Genomic DNA, 20,052 nt, shown 5'->3' with positions numbered 1-20,052 from the left:
GCAAAGAGTCGAACATACTCTGGCGGCTACGCCTAGCAAACAATTTGTCTTGCAAATAATCCAACTTGGCTTCATCAAAAGAACCCGTCAAAGGCCATTGTAAATCCACATTATCAGCAGTGTATCGATGCCACAAAGTACCAAACAAGATCGGGACCAGTCCATGTTTAACATACATATCAAAACTCGGTGTCCCTTCAGGGGGTGCAGGTTGGCTCTCGGCCAGTCTAGTATCTGAGGGTCGACAACAGCATCCAAAAAATCGTAACTTGCTAAAACACGGCATCTTTACTTTGACGTAAAAGTAGCACTTCTCCACTGACTACTTTTATCTTGAATCACAACTCGAGTTCATTCACACACAAACATATAGACGGACATCAGAGAACCACGTACACATATACAATATCTCCAAACACGTGTTACCAAATGGGACAAGGCCCGTCGACCAAGTCCTGGGGAACCTGGACTGTACCGCAGACCGAACAGTACGCTAACTGTTCTGAGGACGGGGAACAGATCCGCCACCCGTGTGGCACTATGGATCGCAGCGCACTTTACCGCGGGAAACCCGGATCACACCGCCACTGAATCACCACACTAGGAGTTCAGGGTAAGCGCACCAGAGTCTACCCACAATGAGCCACGCCTTCACCACAGTACCATTCGGTCGGATCGCTACAAACAATTACCTCGAAATACGTCCCCAACCCCGTCAAGTCTGTCAGAGCACCAACTCGTACTCTGAGTTCCCCGGAGCACGCTAGCCCCAGGAGCACACCGGCTCCTCCAACCATCGGAGACACTCTAGTCTCTCGGAACACTCCCGTTCTTGCAGCAATCACAGGTGGACCACTCACCTTCCGTAGGCGGCACCGACCTCTACCGTTCTCCACCTCCGGCTGCCAGGACCAACACGGTCAGCTTCAAGTTCCGCCTTCTGGACCCCGGCGTAAGATCCTCTCCCGATCAGCAGGGTGGGGCAGCGCTGCGAGAACCAAGCTCGGCATCAAATGGGATCCCGGGCCCACCGTGCCGACCAGCGGGTCCCCGGTCTTCTGCTACCCACTTACGGGTGAGAAAGATCCTTATCGCGGGGTCCCTATTCGGGCGCCATCTGATAAGCGTGGCTCAAATCCACTGGAGTGACTTACAGCACTCACCTATAATTACCTTATAGGAAGTCAGCCGGACAGTGGAGAAGAATAAACAAAAGTCTTTATTAGGCCAAACAACACTCATATGAGAGGGCCCTGTCCGACCTCACTCCTAGGAGTGCGAACGAGAGGACTGACTCTCTGCATCACAGCAATACATTATAATGCAATACAGTAAATGGGGTACGCCCCTTGCGGAAAGTTACCGAGCCTCAGACCAGTGGACAATGCTCTCATACAGCAGGCATCTGCACCTGCAAGGGATACATTATTATCTCTGCTCAAGGCCATGGAGCTAGGCTTCTGCGTCTCTGGGCATGAGAACATTACAGATAACGAGGCGTGTTAGTTTCAGCCACAGTAAGCCGAGAAACGAAAACTGCTGTCTTAGTATATTTCTGTATTCCTGCGGAAGGGGCATGAGCGAGCAGAGCCCGCAGGCACAGAGAGTTACACAAAATGGTGGCACACAGGCTAAGCTAAGAAACTAATATGGTCACGCATACATTTGAATATAAGCAATAAGTAAGAATATGAATTCAGCATAAGTGCATATACGAACTGCATTAGTTAGTCATATGATGCTAACTCGCACGTCATCATAGGGTAATTAGGGCATCGAAAAGTGAATTCTATCAACGGCATGGGGTTTTGGAAATGTAAAAATTATCAGAATTTCTTTTTTGATAGTTGCAACAACAGCCTTCAACAGATTTCATTTTATAAACATTTTCCAGAAAATGAGTTAACAACTGTCACCACAAATATAATGTACTCTTTGAACTAAGGTTATAAAATTTCAAAATGTTAACAAACGGTAGAGGCGGAATAGCATGATATATGCATTTATTATTGCATGCATGTTGGTGTATGTTTGTATGTGAATTTGTATAGTACATACCTAGGGCTTACAGGATGGCAAATACATGGGCGGTAGAAGGTTTCCAGCATAAAAAGGTAGGGGTGATGTAATATGTAAACTGGCACATCCTGAAACATCGATCCTAAAGGCTTGTTAGAGTCCATAATTTATTTTTATATGGTCATAAAAATACATGAATGATGGATGGATGCCGGGTGGGTGCAATAATGATTGTTCGGTGGATGGGTGGGTGGATGGGTGCATGGATGGATGGATGGATGCATGCATGATGGGTGGATGGATGCATGAATGATGGATGCAGGATGGATGGGTGTGTGGATGGGTGGATGCATGAATGAATGATGTATGGATGCAGGATGGGTGGGTGGATGCATGCATGATGGGTGGATGCATGATGGATGGATGGGTGGATGGATGGATGCATGAATGATGTATGGAAGGATGCATGGATGCATGCATGATGGGTGGATGGATGGGTGGATGGATGGATGGATGGGTGGGTGCATGAATGAATGATGTATGGATGCAGGATGGGTGGGTGGATGGATGGATGGGTGGATGCATGGATGATGTATGGATGGATGCATGGATGATGGATGCATGCATGATGGGTGGATGCATGATGGATGGGTGGGTGGATGGATGGATGGATGGGTGGGTGCATGCATGAATGAATGATGTATGGATGCAGGATGGTTGGGTGGATGGATGGGGGGATGCATGCATGAATGATGTATGCATGATGGGTGGATGCATGATGGATGGATGGGTGGATGCATGAATGAATGATGTATGGATGCTGGGTGGGTGGATGGATGGATGGGAGGATGCATGAATGATGTATGGATTTATTGATGGATGCATGCATGATGGGTGGATGCATGATGGATGGATGGGTGGGTGCATGAATGAATGATGTATGGATGCAGGATGGGTGGGTAGATGGATGGGTGGATGCATGAATGATGTATGGATGCATGCATGATGGGTGGATGCATGATGGATGGATGGATGGGTGGAGGGATGGGTGGGTGCATGAATGAATGATGTATGGATGCAGGATGGTTGGGTGGATGGATGGATGGGTGGATGCATGAATGATGTATGGATGCATGAATGCAAGATGGGCGGATGCATGATGGATGGATGGGTGGATGCATGAATGAATGAATGATGTATGCAGGGTGGGTGGTGTAGCATCGTGCTACAAATGAATACAAACACTTCTTAGTATCTTAACTGGAGCTTTATTCTTACATCCTCTCCTGACCCTGTCCCTACTCTAACTGTCCCTGGTTCCTGTTCCCCGGCTCCTCCTGTTCCTGCTCCTCCCTCTGACTCCACCCCCCAACCACTAGACTACATCCCACAATACTACATCTCCCCCTTTCTTAACAAAATGAGCTTAATGTCCCCAGTGTTCGCAGTTCTTCTATCCACCATACCGGTTGGCGGACAGCCTGTTCTTCAAGCCTCAGTAGTGTCGAATCCGCGGTGGGCTTGACTTTGGTCAGTCTTTCTGTTGTCTTAATTGGGGCATTCTTGATCACGTTGCGTGTGAACTGTCTGCTCTCACATTCCGCAATCAGCATGTCTCCTTCCAGTGGTGTAACTACTGTTGGTTCAGATGCTCAATCTCTTTCATGAGTGAATAATGTTCTGGTCCTCTTCCGAGCACCCGCATCTACTTTTACTTCCGTTTGTCTGGTCCGGTTGAGGGCAACACTGTCCTCCAATTCAGGGTCATGTATACCAGACAGTATGGTGCTATCTGATGAGACTGTCTTGGCTTGGTTCAGTAACTCATTCACCACTTTTACTTCCTTTTGTCGAGTCCGATTGAGGGCAACACTGTCCTCCAATTCAGGGTCATGTATACCAGACAGTACGGTGCTATCTGACGAGACTATCTTGGTTTGATTCGATAACTCATTCACAGCCTCGGGTTGTCTGGCGGACTCGTGAGCTGTCTGTGCATAGGCATGCTTCTCTCTTATCTGATGATCTCTCTCTACTGACACGTCCGGTTTTCCTTGCGGAGTGACTGGCTGGTCCCTTCCCGTCCAGTGACCAAGGTCCACAGTCTCTGTTTTCCCTTTGTAGGTCCTTTGAGTCAGCCTCCCAGACCCCTTCAGGGGTGATGGTGTCTGATCTAGGTCTGGAAGTACTTGTGACTGACACGATAGGTTGTCTTGTGGAGTGACTGAGTATTCAGAAACTTTAGTGTGTGTCATGTTGCTCTTGACAGGACAGATGTCCTTTGGTTCCTTGGTGCGTTCGGGTGGTTGATGCCATGGCTGTTGTCGGGACCATGACTCTGTCGACTCACGGGACTGAACAGCCGTGCTTTCTGGTTCAGAGAAGTCTTTTGTCGACTTCCAGGATCGGACAGACACGCTCTCTGAATCAGAGGAGTTCCTGGCCATACCCATCTTAAAGGATCGGACAGACTCGCCCTCTGAACCAGAGGAGCTACTGGCCATGCCCCTTTTAAAGCGTTCCTTAGAGAGGGTATCAAGTACTGGATTTCTGAAATGAGTAGACCGTGACACGTTGTTCTTTGTCTCAGCGTTGTCTTTAAGAAGCTTCTCCGGGCGCCTTCGCCAACCTGTCTTTGACGTTGTTTCGTTTGAGAAGTTGTTCAACAACCACGTGCTTGTTCTTTGTGTTTGGTCTTGAGGTTTTCCATTTTTGGCTTTCTCACATGTCACCGGCTTCTCAGTTTCTTCAGTGTCCTGAATGCCATTGATGCGTTGGTCTTTTCCTGTTCGTTGTTGGGGAGGACCAGTTCGTCTTATGCAACCTATTCCTTCTTCCCACTTGTTTGGTGCTCGGACACCCATGATATGGGTGTGATGTGTTCTCCTGCTGGATGTTCCCTCAGACTCATCTTCATGACTTGACGAAGAGTGTTCCTGCGCCGACTTCCAGTTTTGACCATTTTGAGCTCTCCTTCTATAGTTTGTCTTCCTTACTCTCTTGTTGTGTAAGTTGCCCTCTTGTCCAGGGGTGCAATCTGTCCCACTTGACGCTTCCTCCTCGTCAGACTTTGAATGACACCTTGAGGGTGAAGAACTCCTTGAGGTTGTCCTTTGACTGATTGACTCGGGGTATTCCTTGTCACTGTGTCTCTCCCGTTGGTCAGACTTTGAATGACACCTTGAGGGTGAAGAACTCCTTGAGGTTGTCCTTTGACTGATTGACTCAGAGTACTCCTTGTCACTGTGTCTCCCCCGTTGTCTTTTCATTGGTCTGCCTTCCCTCTCTCTCTTTTTTTTTGTTTTGTCTGTTTTCCGAGTTTCATCTGTCCAGGCATTTTGATAATTTGCCTTCAGATTCGGGTCCTTTGATCTGTCTCTTGCCTTGATGTGCATTCCAATTTCAGCCTTCCTGATGATTTCTTCTAGCGACCACTTTCCTCTCAAGATCTTGAGTTTTGTGTCGGGGTTTGTGCAGCCTTCAATTATCCGAAGCCGAACTGCGTCCTCATTCGTAAAGGTGTTGAAGTGGCAGCCTTGTACCAGGTTTTTTAACCGAGTGATGAAAGTTGGCAATGGTTCACCTGGTTCCTGCCGAGCTGTGTTGAAAGCGATGCGCTCTCGATCCACTTCCGCTTGTGCGGAGAGACGGGCACATAGCTTCTCTTGGAGTCTTTTATAGATTTCTGTGTCTTCTTTGGAAAATGTTTCGATTGGGCATCGGCCCTCTGGACCCACCAAATGGAGGAGCAGCATTAGACATTTCCTCTCTCTTTGTTCACCATTGGCGTCCAGGAAGTCACTCAATGTTGCCAGCCATTGGTTCCGTTTGAGACACAGACTCCAGGTATCCGTCTGCACCCCTGGGGGTGGTACTTCAATGCAGGGAGTGAACCGTTGTGCTACTTCTTCCCCCGCCATGAGAGGAGGATTTTGATGGATCATATTTGCAGGGCACGGGCTGTTCACTCGTCTTCTCGTCTTCGTAGTTGATCTTCTTTAGTCGAAACCTGCGGTCTGGTCATGTGCTGGGACGTTGGCAATGCTTGTTTGGTTTTCGCCAACGCTTGATTCTATTATGTTCGCCAGTGCTTGTTTGGTTTTCGCCAATGCTTGTTTGGCCTTCACCAATGCTTGTTTTCTTCCTTTGCTGCGATTTATCCAATGCTTGTTTGGTTTTCGCCAATGCTTGTTTGGCCTTCACCAATGTTGATCTGCATGTATCAATGCTTGTGTCTCTTTGCATGGAACAATGCGTTTCTTTGCATGTACCAATGCTGGTTTACTCTTAGCCAATACTTGTCTTTGCATGCACCAATGCTTGTTGATTTGCATGTATCAATGTTTGTCTAATTGCATGTATCACTGCTTGTTTATTTGCAGGTATCAATGTTCGTTGGCTTGCATCTACCTCTGTTTCTGTCCGTGTTTGTTCCTTTACCTCCGTTAGTGCTTGCTCTCTACATTTGCCAATGTTTATTGCGTTCTTTCTCTTGTCTTTACTAGTGCTTGTTTTCTTTGCTCCTTTCCCATTTAACAATGTTTGTTTTCTTGTATTTGTCAATGCTTGTTTCCTCAGGTTGATTGCTGTTTGTCTTGTTGCATTTGCCAAGTCTTGTTCATTTATCTTTATCAATGCTTGTTCCTTTTGCTGACTGACATTTATCCAGGCTTGTTCCTCTAACTTGATTTGCCTGACTTCAATATGGCCGACTCCGATCCCTGACAGGGGATTGGAGGAGTCACCTGACTCCAAAATGGCCGCCGCTATGGGAATCTCGTTTCCCACGAGATTTTGATTTCTCCACTCATCCGGCTCCCTCTGCCACAACCGGCACTTACCGACAGCCGGTTTCTCCAGCGATGACACCTTCCCTGATCACCAGGCCAACAGCACGCCGGACCAGCAGGTAGGATCGGGGTGGGCTCCCGCAGCGCCTCACCAGGCTCTTCACTCTGCGTCTGCGTGCTAATACTCACGCATCAGGGGTGAGGTTTCCGACGTCAGAGCCGTTCGAGCTCTGTTTCAAGCTCCGCTTTCGTCGCGCTTGTTGGTGCTTGGCCGCAGGTCCTCTGGGGCACTTTCCTTCTCTCCGGGCACTCTTCACTGTGTTGAGCAGAGTCGGGGTGGGCACCCGACTTCTGTTCCACTGAGGGCACGCTTATTTATACGCATCGAGCGTGAGTCGCATTTTGGCGCGATTGAGCGTTTCCTTTCTTCCGACGCTCGGGCGCTCGTTTCTTTGGTTCTTTCGGGCCCCCGCAATCCCCTGGCTTTGGGGAGATAGTCACTCGCTGCTGGCCTCTCTTCCTTAGGCGGCAGCACGGCTCCACACAGCCGCGTTTTGCTTCTTGGGACACTGCACTGGACAGGGTGCTTTCAACAGGGTTCTGTGGGCACAGGACATGCCTATCCCACCTTTGTCGCCAGTTGTAGCATCGTGCTACAAATGAATACAAACACTTCTTAGTATCTTAACTGGAGCTTTATTCTTACATCCTCTCCTGACCCTGTCCCTACTCTAATTGTCCCTGGTTCCTGTTCCCCGGCTCCTCCTGTTCCTGCTCCTCCCTCTGACTCCACCCCCCCAACCACTAGACTACATCCCACAATACTACAGGTGGGTGGATGGATGGGTGGATGCATGGATGCATGCATGATGGGTGGATGCATGATGGATGGATGGATGGATGGATGGATGGGTGGGTGCATGAATGAATGATGTATGGATGCAGGATGGGTGGGTGGATGTATGGGTGGATGTATGAATGATGTATGGATGCATGCATGCATGATGGGTGGATGCATGATGGATGGATGGGTGGATGCATGAATGATGTATGGATGCAGGGTGGGTGGGTGGATAGATGGGTGGATGCATGAATGATGTATGGATGGATGCAAGGTGGTTCGGGCTCGCTCGCTGCGCTTGATCGCTGCGGTGCAATATGCAAATTAGTTTACGCCTCACCACTTTCAAATGTCACCAGCCGCCCCTGGAAGCAAGTAAAGTTGTTTGTTCAACAATGTATGACAATAGGCAAGCCTTAAAGTACTGACCATGTGCGAGTACAGTCGCCACTTTCAGGGGAGGTAGAAAATTCAGAATTCTGCAAAGGAGGTGGGGTCTCTATTGGGAGGAGGACACGCTCGGCAAGAGACTAGAAAGGAGGGACTCCTACTTAAATATGAAAAATGGCACCTTTCAAAGATATCTAAAATGTTTAAAATGTTAAGGGCAGGAGTGCCTTTTTCCGATGCGGGACTCCGTTTTCTGCAATAATTAGGAAGACGAACAAGGTGGTACTGTTTTTAAGCTTTGTTTTTTTCTTAATATGTTGGAATAATAAGCGCTTTGAATTGCCATCCATAGTATAATGCGCTTTAAAAAGTACCCTGAAGCAAAAAGATGAAGATATTCACAAGACAGAGGCTGGTGTGTTGCAGTTGTACAAAAAAAGTGCATTCTATTGCACTTCTTTGCCTTCAGTTTGAGTTTGAAGTGCCTACATTCATTACCGTGTATGTTGTTTTAAATCCACGCACCTTTCCTTCACAGTGGGCTGCTGTTCCTTTAAACCAGGAACACTGCAGGGATTATTATGAAACCGGATGTTATTACTGGAACAATCGGGTCACGTGACCTGCAATTCAAAGCTAGTGCCATTTGAGAGGATTTTAAGGCGTGAGCTGCAGAACACTTTCACTTTGCACTGAAAGTTCAGTTTTCTTGATGGCATTACAGAAATGCACTTTTTTAATGTATAGGTAAAATCGACCTGTCTGTATATTGTTGGCTATTCATAATTCAAGGTAAGCCATGAACCTTTAATGTTTTAAAGTTTTGCCCTATATGAAAAGTATTCCCGTTTTACCCTTTCTTCCTGTAGAGTGTGGTGATGTCATTATTTAATACATATCGCAGTTTGATCAAAACCATAATCCTAATAGATTGTTTAAACTCACGCCGTGCCCTCTTCTTTACTAGTTCTCTTTGCTTCCACCGGGGTCGGTTTAGAGAGTGACGGTGGACTGTAAAAGCAGGATTATATTCTAGTTCTTTCTTCCTGTGTCCTCTCTGATAACACTGGGTTTCGGCGTTTTTCCAGACATAAGTTATGCTGCGGAGTCTCCAAACAGATATTTATGCGTGGTGGTGGGTTTCTTCCTACGATCGGAGTTAAGTTTCCAACTTGTAGACGAGTTACAACGTTCCCCAGCAGTGTGCATGGAAATATCCCCAAATCGAACATGCACACTTCTTCTTGCCTGTATTTATTTACACTGTGAGATTGCCATGCCAGTAAGTGGATTTCGTCATTAGCACATGTGAGATTTTTTTCTCAACTTTTTCGCATGACCTATATATACCCTCAAAAAAGGTGCTGTTACCTACTCTTTTCCACCCAGGAAGGCAGTGGTGTAACGCAAAATGATGCCCCCTGTGCAGAATGTGATGAGGGGTCCCTGAGTCTACTCCACTCCACAGACAATCATAAACTTGTGACTGAATGGGGTCCGCTTGAAAGGTTGGGGTCAATCTGGAGGTCTTGGACCTCCCTGCGCTGCAGGAAGTGTTCCCTGTAACATGTTGTCTTGGTGCTTTAAGTGGTGTCCTCCTGCCAGTGTGTTCACAGAAAGTATCAAATGCCTCTTTTCCACTTGAAATGTGTCTAAGTATGGAGAATGATAGCCCCAGCCAAATGTTAACTCTCTGCAGGTAATATTGGAGGAAAGTGAGAGAAGTTACAGTAAAAAATAAAATGAATGGATTACTCTGGAATTTTGTATTGTGGGTCATTAAGTGCTCATAAAGCGCTTCTTATCTATGCTGCTAACCACAGATGCCTCACCTTTAGAATACCTCTAGGCACCAGACTTAATCTGAAAGATTAAGGTGTACTACTACTGATCGAGGACGCAAACCAACTCCTGTTGCCACTCTCAGGGACATTCCCACAACAGGCCCTGGTCACGGTTAAAGTCTTCTGGTAAGTAGAAGTCGATGCAGAAGAAGGATTTGTCCCAGTACCGCCGCCCTCTGCCTGAGAATTTATATGGACATCAGGGTGGATCTCAGTATGAGTTCCGGTCCCCTGCTAAGGAGCCAGTCCTGCAGCTGACCTTGATGTACCCTGAATTTTCCGGGCTCTCAGTGTCATTTTGAGGCCATGTTGCGTACCTTTAGCACCTTTCCAACTCTTTGGGCATTAAAGGTACTTTGAGGGATCGATCCCGATTGCTGCTGGCAGACCCGCCCTCTGCACCTTGGGTGCCTCCTGAATATGCTTTTGGGTTAGACACTTCCCTGGGTACTGGGCTGGTTTTCCCTCCTGGGTCAACAGAGGAGAGTGCTTCGTTTGCTATACTGATATGTTGTGCCACTGAGATATTGCACAACACTTACTTCTATGGAAGTCTAGACACATCTTCTAAATGAAGTTCGACAGCGTGGACAGGCTTCTTCCGAACCTCTGCTACCGTTCAGTTTGGCCATGACCGAAACATTACAGGACACCTATGCTTAGCATTATTCTTGCTCATTGGGGATCTGACAAGTAGCTAGTCACCAAAGTACAGCACCAGAGGACCTTGAGTTTTTTAACGTAGCACCCTACGCCAGAATGTCTGGTAGTTAAAGTTTTCAACTTCAGCTTTAAAAACCAATTCTTCCTCAAAGACGCCCACAAACAGACAGACAGTTGGAAAGAATTGAGGTAATCAAAAAACAAATGTTTTCATCGGATCGTCAGGCCCTGCAATTGGTCAGTACCAGCTGTTTGATAGAGCAATATTCATATGTGCTCTGGGACATGGTAGGTGTAATTTTATTATCAGTTCCAGAAGTATTTCGGGCCTCCCCAGCTCATATCATTCAGGATGGTCGGGGTGTGGTCAAATACGTGATACGTTCTGGACAGGACATGTCTGACGGCTTGGGCAAAGCAATTGAAACTTGCATGGTACTTTGGCGTCACATGTAGATGTGATCCACGGACTTCCCCAGAGATCCGCAGGCTTCACTTATGGACATGACTTTGAATGGGTTTCGACTTTTTGGAGAGAAGACTGATTCAGCCCTGAACGCTTTAAAGAGAGCCGTGCAATGGCACATTCCTTGGGCCTTTCTGTTCCTGCTAAGCAATTTCCTCAGAAGTTACATCCCTTTTAGCTATACTCAAGAAGTTTGGTTTACTGGCAAATACCATTGCCCATGCCCCTGCAACAAGCAGTCCAGTCCCTTCAGGCTTGGGGATGGGGCTCAAGCACACACTGTCCAGGCCACCAGAGGCAAAAGCCTTCTCAGTGACCCATTGCCCCCCCCCGCCCCCTCAATATAGCAGCAGCCTTCAAACCGCTTTAGTTTGCCCTTAGCACTTGACCACCTTGTGGGAGACAGGATCCGACATTTCCTGCTTGGGTGGTGAAATATAACGTCTGACAAATGAGTCCTTCAGGTTGTTCAACGGGGCTGTGCCCTGCCATTCTGTTATATCCTGATTGTATTAGTATTTGTTTCTCAGCCTAGCTGTTTCCCTGCTGCTCAGCCAGAGTGAGAGTTGGTATTGGAATGTTGGGGTGACTGTGATGCATGGAATGCCTGGGTGCCTATGTGGATGAGTGGTGACAGTTGGAGATGGGCTTCACCTCCTGTTGCCTAGTGTGTAAGTCGCCATGCGCCCCACGTGGTGTTGTCTATGTGTGTAAGTCACCCTGCTCCACACGTGTTGTCTAGTGGTTAAGCCGCCTTGCGCCTCACATGTTTTTGCTGGGTGTGTAAGCCATCTCGTGCTCACTTCTTGTACACATTGTGTTTAAGTCATCTTGTGCTACACATGTACATTAGTTTCACACCCTCACAAAGAGTTGATCTTTTGGGTCTAGTCCCTTACACATTTGGTTTCACCCTATAGTTGTTGTCATTGGTGTTGGTGTAAAGGTGGGTCTCCCCTTTCTACTTACGTTTTTCTGAAATGTTTTGTTAGGGAGGATGGGTTTTTATTGCTTGCCAAAATGTTACCTTTCCTTTCTGATTTCTTAGTGTTCAGACTCCTCTGCAAAGTTGTATTTATGTTTTTCTTCCCTGATTCTTGAACTTTTTCTCCTTATGTATATTCTTGTTTATAGTTTGTCTCATGTGTTATCGCACTTTTATTTTTCATTTAAAAGGAGGGGGATAGTGTTATATCCTGATTGTATTAGTATTTGTTTCTCAGCCTAGCTGTTTCCCTGCTGCTCAGCCAGCGTGAGAGTTGGTATTGGAATGTTGGTGTGACTGTGATGCATGGAATGCCTGGGTGCCTGTGTGGATGAGTGGTGACAGTTGAAGATGGGCTGAGCAGCAGGCAGACTGCTCCTGGTGGGGGCTGGCATATGACTAGAAGACGCTGGAGGATAAGGATAACCAGGCATTTATACAGATGTGCACATTTACCATCATGCAGCTAAGAAGTTCATAAAGTAATACATGAAAAACAACTCGGCTATGTCTGGTAAGACACAACGCATTCCTTTCTGCATCTTCTGCTCACATCAAAGCGGCTTTTGGAGGAGCACCTGTCCATCTTGCTTCAAGAGGTGCCAGCTTCTTTGGCCAAAGGAGCCATAGATAGAGCCGATGCCCGAGAAATAGGGATTGGCTATTGCTTCTGTTATTTCCTTTTGCTGATGAAGGATTACAGTCTTTGCCCTATTTTAGATCTAAACTCTCTGAACACCTTCTTGCAGAAGGACACATTTAAGATGGTCCTGGTGGCCCAGATTTCATCTTTCCTGTGTGAATGGTGGCTTTGGTTTTGCAGAATGCCTACATTCATATACCTGTCCCGCATTCCCACCAACGCTACTTGCGGTTCTTACTTGGTTCAGCTTCACCAGTGCTTCTTCGGTGTTTATGAATTGGTGATGGCATTGGTCGTGCCACACCTTGTGGTGTTGAAAATTACAGTCTCATTCACTGAAAAGTTGGGCTTTAAAAAATATATATATATATTCCAGAATAGTATTTATTAACTACCTATGGGGGATCTGAACAAGAACACTCTTTTCACTGTACCAGCAATTAAAACTTTAATTGATTGATTAAGGATATCAGTATGAGTTACGTAACGAATAAAGCTGATAGTTTCAGAATCAAATCAATTAACAAGACCCTACATAATACCAACATTAAGAAGTTTCTCGTATACTGCATCCGTAAATTACACAATGTGGGGATGGTGCTCTTTGTAGTTTCTTCAAAGTTATTTAGTCAATTTCAGCTCTTTATCTGCAGTTAATTGTTGGAACTGTCCCTCATTTTGGCTGATGTGTTTACTGTTACTCTGTATAAATGGCCAACATGTCCGTAGACACCCTACGTGAGTCTATACACATTGTAACCTGAATATAAATGGATAATTAAATAAGATCAAAAGAGGGGCAAGGCTTGACATTTCTAACATTTTTGGTGCAGACATTCTGCTGTTAGAGGAACTAAACCTCCTGGTGATGAGATGTCCTTCCCACTTTCAGTACAGGTACTAAGTTATATTGCATTTTAGGTTCATGAAGTGGTTATGGGGGTACTGATGCTTGTTAAAACAAAAAAGCCTACCCTTCATACCAGAAAAAACATGGATTGAGACTCGTGGGTTTTAGATCGTAGCTTTTTCAATATTACTAGGGAATCCTGTATCCCTGTTAAGCATATATGCCCTTCCTCCACTGACTTCCACCTTTCTTGAAAGAGTTGATCAGCAAATATCACAACTCCCTGATTCTAGTAAGGGGTTACTAGACAGTCAGATGGATAGAACTAGAACAAGACCACCCACCCAAGCAGGACCTACACACCGTGCCAAATTCCTCCCTGCAATGGGCATGACCCAACTATGTCATCTCTGCCAACCTGACTAGCGACAATACATTTTTTATTTGGGGGGCACACAAAATGTTTTCAAGATTAGATTGCTTTGTGGTGCTGGATACTAAGTTAACCGTTTTTAGGTAAGTGCAAATTGTGATGGTGGCCCGAAATGACCACTCACTGGTAGAACACACACTGGGCTGATGGGGAGGCAGATTGTGGTTCAGAGCTTAGTGGATGACGGTTTGTAAATGTAAAGCCTTCACGAAGAGTAAACTGAAAGCTACTTCTCACAGAATAGTGGCTTTGTCACCTCCCCTATAACCTTCTGGGAGGTTTTCCAATCCTCCATCAGAGTTAGGGTTATAATGTATACAGTGGGACACAACAGATGCAACAAGAATTAGTGATGGAGCTATAAGCTGTTCTTCTGAGGTTAGAATCCTACCACGTTATCAGTTTGAACCATGAAGTACCTAAGTACATAGAACACTATCAAATCAAATTGACCCAGACCATAGTGGGAGAGGCAGAAAGCGTGTAATTGGTCTCAGAGAGCTGTGGAAAATCAAGCAAGCTACTTCAAGGGCTTTTTGATTCTGTCTTTTGGGGGGATAAGAAGGAGCGTATTGCAGCTTCTTAGGTTTCTAGATTGACCTGCTTTTGTGAGTTTGGATGCGAGGTAGTCTGGTTTGCCAGTGTGTAGAGCTTTGTGGGTAAGATGGGCCGCTTTGAAACAACTTTGTTTTGATTGGGAGCCACTCTAAGTTTTGCAGCGTGGGGGAGATGTGGTCATGTTTCTTGGCTCCTGTGACCATTCGTGCTGCTGCATTGAGGGCAGCTCTCATAAGGGCTGCATGTTTGGGTGCTCCAGTGAGTGTGGCATTACCATACTCAAGTCTGAACAGAACTAGAGCTTGTGTTGCTCTTTTTAGGTCATTGGGTGGAAGGAAAGACTTAATTTTGTTGAGTTTTAGGCTCTAGAAGGCACTTTTTGCAGTGGAGCTTATGTGAGAGTTCATGTTTAGTTCAGAGTCCAGAGAGAGCCCCAGAAATTTAGCGGAGTCGCTGCAGTTTAGAGAGTCAATGTTGTTTATTCATTCTTGGATTTGTTGTGGTGGTTGAGATTGGAGAAGGCCAGAATGTCATTTTTTTTCTTTGTCGGATTTGAGGAGGTTGAGTGATAACCAGGTAGGAACTTAAGAGAGTTTGGAATTAAGTTGTTGAATGTTAGTAAGAGAGGATATTTCTAGGTAAACCTGGGTATATATAGGAAGTACGAAATATTTGCTTGTTGTAGAATGGTAGTGAGGGGTTCCATGTAAATGTTGAAGAGTATGGAAGAAAGGACCGAACCTTGTGGCATCCCTTGGGTTATGGGAGTTATGTCGGACATAGAGTTGTTGATTTTTACGAGTTGGGAACGGTTAAGTAGACATGAAGAAAACCATTTTGCTATCAGCTCTGATATGTTTTTGAAGGGCATCTCGAAGTTACTTATGATCAACCGTATTAAAAGCCACTGAGAAGTCAAGGAGGACAAGCAGACAGCATCTGTTTGGGTCAAGGGAGTTGTGTATGCCATCTATTATACTCAGTGTAGCTGTTTCAGTGCTGCATCCCTTTTCTGAAACCGGACTGGTGTGAGTCGAGTAGGTTGTTGGGGACTAGGTGTTGGTTGAGTTGAGAGAGAACACATTTCTCGAGGATTTGTGCTAGGAAAGGAAGGTTGGTAATGGGTCTAAAGTTCTTGGGCTCGTTCTGATCTGCATTCGTTTTATTAGCAGGTGATGACTTGGCCTTGTTTGAGGCAGCCGGGTATCAGGCCGTTGCTTAAGGAGCTGCAAATGATCTTGGTCCTTAGAGGGGTTAGGGTGCGATTGAGGTTTTTAACCACAGCAGCAGGTGATGAATCTTCGAAGTGTGGGGAGGGTTTGGAATCGACAATCACCATGGAGATGTCCTCTTCTGGAAGGGGTTTGAAGACCTTCCAACTCTTGGGTTTGGAGGTCGGTTTTTGGTATTGGGTTGGTCTGGTTGTTAAAGGGGGAGGAGTCTCAGTTTTGGGGATTATGGAGTGAGCTAGGGTTAGGGTTATTTCCATTTTGGGCAAAGAGTCGCTGGGGTGGGTTTGTGGGTGATAGTCTAAGGAGAGCTCAGTATTGTTGATTTTCTCATTGATGAATTGGGCTAGGTTGTCATGTTGTAGTTTTTAGGCGGGGGTTTTCTTAGGAAGGTTTCGAGGTTTGATTTCGGATGATGTTGAAGAGCTCTTTGCGGAAGTTTTTGGCTTTGTCTAGGGTGTTTTGGAGGAAGGTGGCTTTCTCTTTGAGTGTGTGTTTATTTTAGTTCCTGCATTCTTTTTTGAGTTGGAGGAGGTTGGTTGGGGATGGGTTTGCTCTCCATTTCAGCTGCTCTCAGTTTTCTTCTTTCAGAGTTGAGGTCTTTGTTGAACCAGGCTCTCAGTGGGGTATCTCTCACCTTTTTGTGTTTCAGGGAGGCTAGTTGGTCGAGTGCAGTTTCCATTGTTGCATTGTAGAGGTTAGTGAGCTCATCAGTATTGAGGCTGTCTGTGTTTGGTGGGAGTAGTGATGATATTTTTTCTTCCAAGTCGGGGAGAGGGATAGGATTGATGTTTCTGCACCATTGATGGGTAATCCGGGCTTGGGTAGGTGGCGCTGTAACTTGGTTAATGTTGAATAGAATGATATGGTGGTCTGACCATCAACTGGGAGAATGTTGTTGATACTCATTATTTTGTTTTTGGCTATGATGGCATCTAGGGTACAACCTTTGTTGTGGGTTTGTCCCTTGCAGTGTTGGGTGAGATCTTTAATGAGTAGGAGTTCATTTAGAAACTGTATTAGTGTGTCCTTCTCATTGTTCCAGTGGAGATTGAAGTCACCTAGGATAATGTTGTCGGAGCTAGAGGGAGCAGTGTATTAATAGGTCAGATAGTTGTTCCCCGAATGTGGGGGAGTTTCCTGGTGGGTGGTATAACAGATGGCATTTCGTTACTTTGTTGTCTTTTTGTCTTGGGTTTGTACTGAGGTATTCGAATGTTGAGTAGGAGAGGGATTTTATTTCAGCTATTTGATGCTATTCTTATGAATGATGGCTACGCCGCCACCGCAATGGTCTAACCTGTCCTTCTTAATGATAGAGAAATCTGGGGGGGACTAGGAGGTTAAGGATCGGATAGGATGATTCATTGAGCCAGGTTTCGGTGACAAACGCAATGTCGATGTCCTAATTCAGTATGGCCTCATCCAACTCTGTTGTGTGTTTGGTTGCTGACCTACAGTTTATTAGCATGCTGTTTACCTTAGTGTGATTTTGGGATGGGGGAGCCAAAGATATAGCCGTGAGTTGTGATGTAAATCTTAAAATCCTAGGTGGATTGATGTCTGCCAGTTCCGGTGATCACCTGAATGTTAGAGGAGGGAGGGGTCGGGCTGTCCTGAGGTCATATGACTTGTCAAGATCCATAAAACCTACACACCATAGAGCTAAAAGAATGATTGAATCTCATCTATGTGTGATGTAATGTGGGAACATTGTAAATACATGATTTGTAAAGGTGTTACAATTCAACTGTGATGTAACAGTATCACACCACCTTTACCCTGTCCCTCACAAACCCTTCACTCCCCTTCTCTCCTTGCACTGAGAGCACATACAATACAATGCTTACGTAATTATTATGATGAATTTTGCTTGATTTTGTATCAAATTGATGCAGTGAGAATTATAATCCAATGCGCCTATATGTATAATAAATACAATTGAATTGTGTAGACTGCATATCCTATTTTCATGACAATGTGTAAATCCAAATAGAAAAATGAAATGTGGTGTTCTTAAAATACACCAGAATGTAAATTATTTTCAACGAACTCGGACCATTCTTGTTTGTACACTTGTCAAGATCCATGGCCTCTCTCACCAGCATCCTAGGGCTCATTCTTCACGCTCTGTCATGTTGGTTGCTGAGAAAGTTGGTGCACCAGCTATTCGTTTTGGATTTGGGAATGTGAGAGGGTTCACTGATGTTTGAGTGGGAGGGGATATGTGGGTGTTGGGTAGGGATAGGGGAGGCTTTGGTAAGGATTTTGTTTATGTCCTGAGTGATTATCTTGAGTTGTCTTTGAAGGCGGGTTAGGCTTTCAGTTATGGATGTATTGGGCGTACGGATCTGTGGTAGGAGAGATTTTAGTTGTTTTTCCTCACTCGTTTATTCGGTTCGTGTGGTTGCAGATACTGGATTCAGGGTGCAAAGGGGAGGGGAGTTAAAGGGCCGGTACGTTTGTTGCTGTTGGTCGGGGCTGCGGAGTTCTGGAGTGGATGGACCGTGGGTAGTGGTGGGCCAAGTGTTTATCACTGAGCGGGTTGAGGGGGAATGAGTTTAGCGAGTGTCCTAAAACTTTTTTGGTTGTGGTTTGGGTGGTGGTATGACGAGTGTTAGAGGAGTTAGTGGTAGGTAGAACGGGGTTTGTGTATTTAGTGAGGGAAATGGGGTCGTTTTTGGAGAGAAGGGGGTGGAAGGGATGGAGTGGAGGGTGGGGCATATGGCGTAGTGGTGGAGTGTAGGTGTGTAGTGTGCAGTGGGTGTGAGGGTATGGTAGGTTTTGTGAGTGCTATTCTTTGCATAGAGTTCTGGGGGGTGGGTTGGGTAGAGGTTGGATAGTTGGAGGGACTAGAATTGGAATTGTGTAGTCTAGGAAAGATGAGTTCAAATTGGTGTAGGTTAAAGTCATTGACTTGGACCTTGACTATGCTGTTTCTGTATAATGTAATGGTGGCATTGCCTTTGAAGGCAGGTGAGTTGGCAATCAATAATATTTGGCCGTGGGGGATGTTGGTGGCATTAGTGACTTGAAGGGGACTTGTTATGTTCTTTCTCCACTCAGCCTGGTCAGTGGTGTAAAAAATGAGATCTGTTTTTGTTTTTCCTTTGGAGGTGGTGTGGTAGAGATCTGCAATGAGTGTAACAGGGTGTTGCTTAGGTAATATGTGCTTAAAGAGTCTGGTGGCGTTGGCTGAAAGATGGGGGGGTAGGTGATGGAGAAAGAGTGTGGGCCGTGGGGTTTCCGGTAAATTTGACTTGTAGGGGTGGAGGTTTTAGTGGTGGTCTGGTGGCGTCGGCGTGTATTTCTAGACATCTTTCCCACTAGGGGGGTTTGTATGGAGACAGACTATAGATAGAGATACTAGAAAGACTGGTATCTAGAGGGATGTCGGAGCACTATGCATCGCGCAGGAGTAGATCCTAACATTGTGGGCCATCTAGGGGAGGAGGGAAGTAGGTTAAGAATTAAGTGGCAAATAGATTTGAGAAGAAAGTAATATGAGAGATGCTCACCAGGTGGAGCTCTAGTGCAGTGGATTATGGCAAAGTCTGCGATAAGATTGATCAGTCAGGGCCCGTTCGTCTCCGATTTTCTTTTTACTTTTTAAAAAGGTTTAAATCTGATGTGAGGAAGTGACAGGAGGGGAGAGTGGGATAGCCTAGAGTTCTGCCCGTGGGGAGGCGTCGTTTGTGAAGGTTTTGAGGAGGGGTCCCACAGATTGGCCCATTTCAAGATAGGTCAGGTGCCTCAGGCAAATTCAGAGTAGAGGGGAGCGGTAGCCAATGGAGCCTTGAATGGCTTGTAAGGTGTGGGTTTTCCCTACAAATTGAGTTCAAGGAGAAAGTAGAAATTATGATGAGAGCCAGGGCTTCTAATGATATAGTGAGGGATTGTGCAGGGATGTCTGCTCCCTTTTAAGATCAGGGATTCCTTAAGGCCATTCAAAAATTGCCGTTCCATTCTGAGATCTAGGTTCTAGAGGCAGAGCTATAGTCCTTCTTTAATTACAGCTGAATCTATATGGAAGTATAGCCATAGTCCTTTAATTTTAGATGACTTTACATGGGATTAAGTCCTTTATTTGTGTATAATTCCGTTGCGACACATTTTATGAAAGTGTATCGAGTGGTGTGGTAGTAGGCAGGGGAAGGTGGTGAGAGAGACTCACAAAATGGCAGAAAGGCCTCCCCGAGTCTTGAAAAGAGAGGGCCAGTGCCTCCAGAACTGCGATTTGAGAGTTGGTGGGGAGTTAAAATGCCTTTCTCGTCACTCTCCGGCGCGTGCAGTGATCTCTGCTCGGCTGGGGGTGACAAACCTTGGTCTTGGGTACAGAGG

At 45.9% G+C, this 20,052-nt stretch overlaps 1 protein-coding gene across 3 annotated transcripts in view; it reads left to right on the top strand.

Annotated features, from left to right (window-relative positions):
• The window catches only part of RPH3AL (rabphilin 3A like (without C2 domains)), a 1,157,680-nt gene that overhangs the window by 250,379 nt on the left and 887,249 nt on the right, over positions 1-20,052 (top strand). The window contains exon 1 of one of the 3 annotated variants that reach the window (XM_086954992.1): positions 8,668-8,832. The exons of the other annotated variants lie outside the window; for them this stretch is intronic. The gene's annotated coding sequence lies outside the window, so the exon portion shown is untranslated. Of the gene's footprint in view, positions 1-8,667; positions 8,833-20,052 lie in introns of those variants that run through there. 3 annotated transcript variants of the gene reach the window in all.

The sequence above is a fragment of the Lissotriton vulgaris genome, chromosome 2_1 (genome assembly GCF_964263255.1).
Source record: "Lissotriton vulgaris chromosome 2_1, aLisVul1.2, whole genome shotgun sequence".
In the NCBI taxonomy this organism is placed as follows: Eukaryota; Metazoa; Chordata; class Amphibia; order Caudata; family Salamandridae; genus Lissotriton; species Lissotriton vulgaris.
The sequence above is the reverse complement of the archived record's forward strand: the minus strand, read 5'-3'. Positions and strand labels throughout refer to the sequence as shown.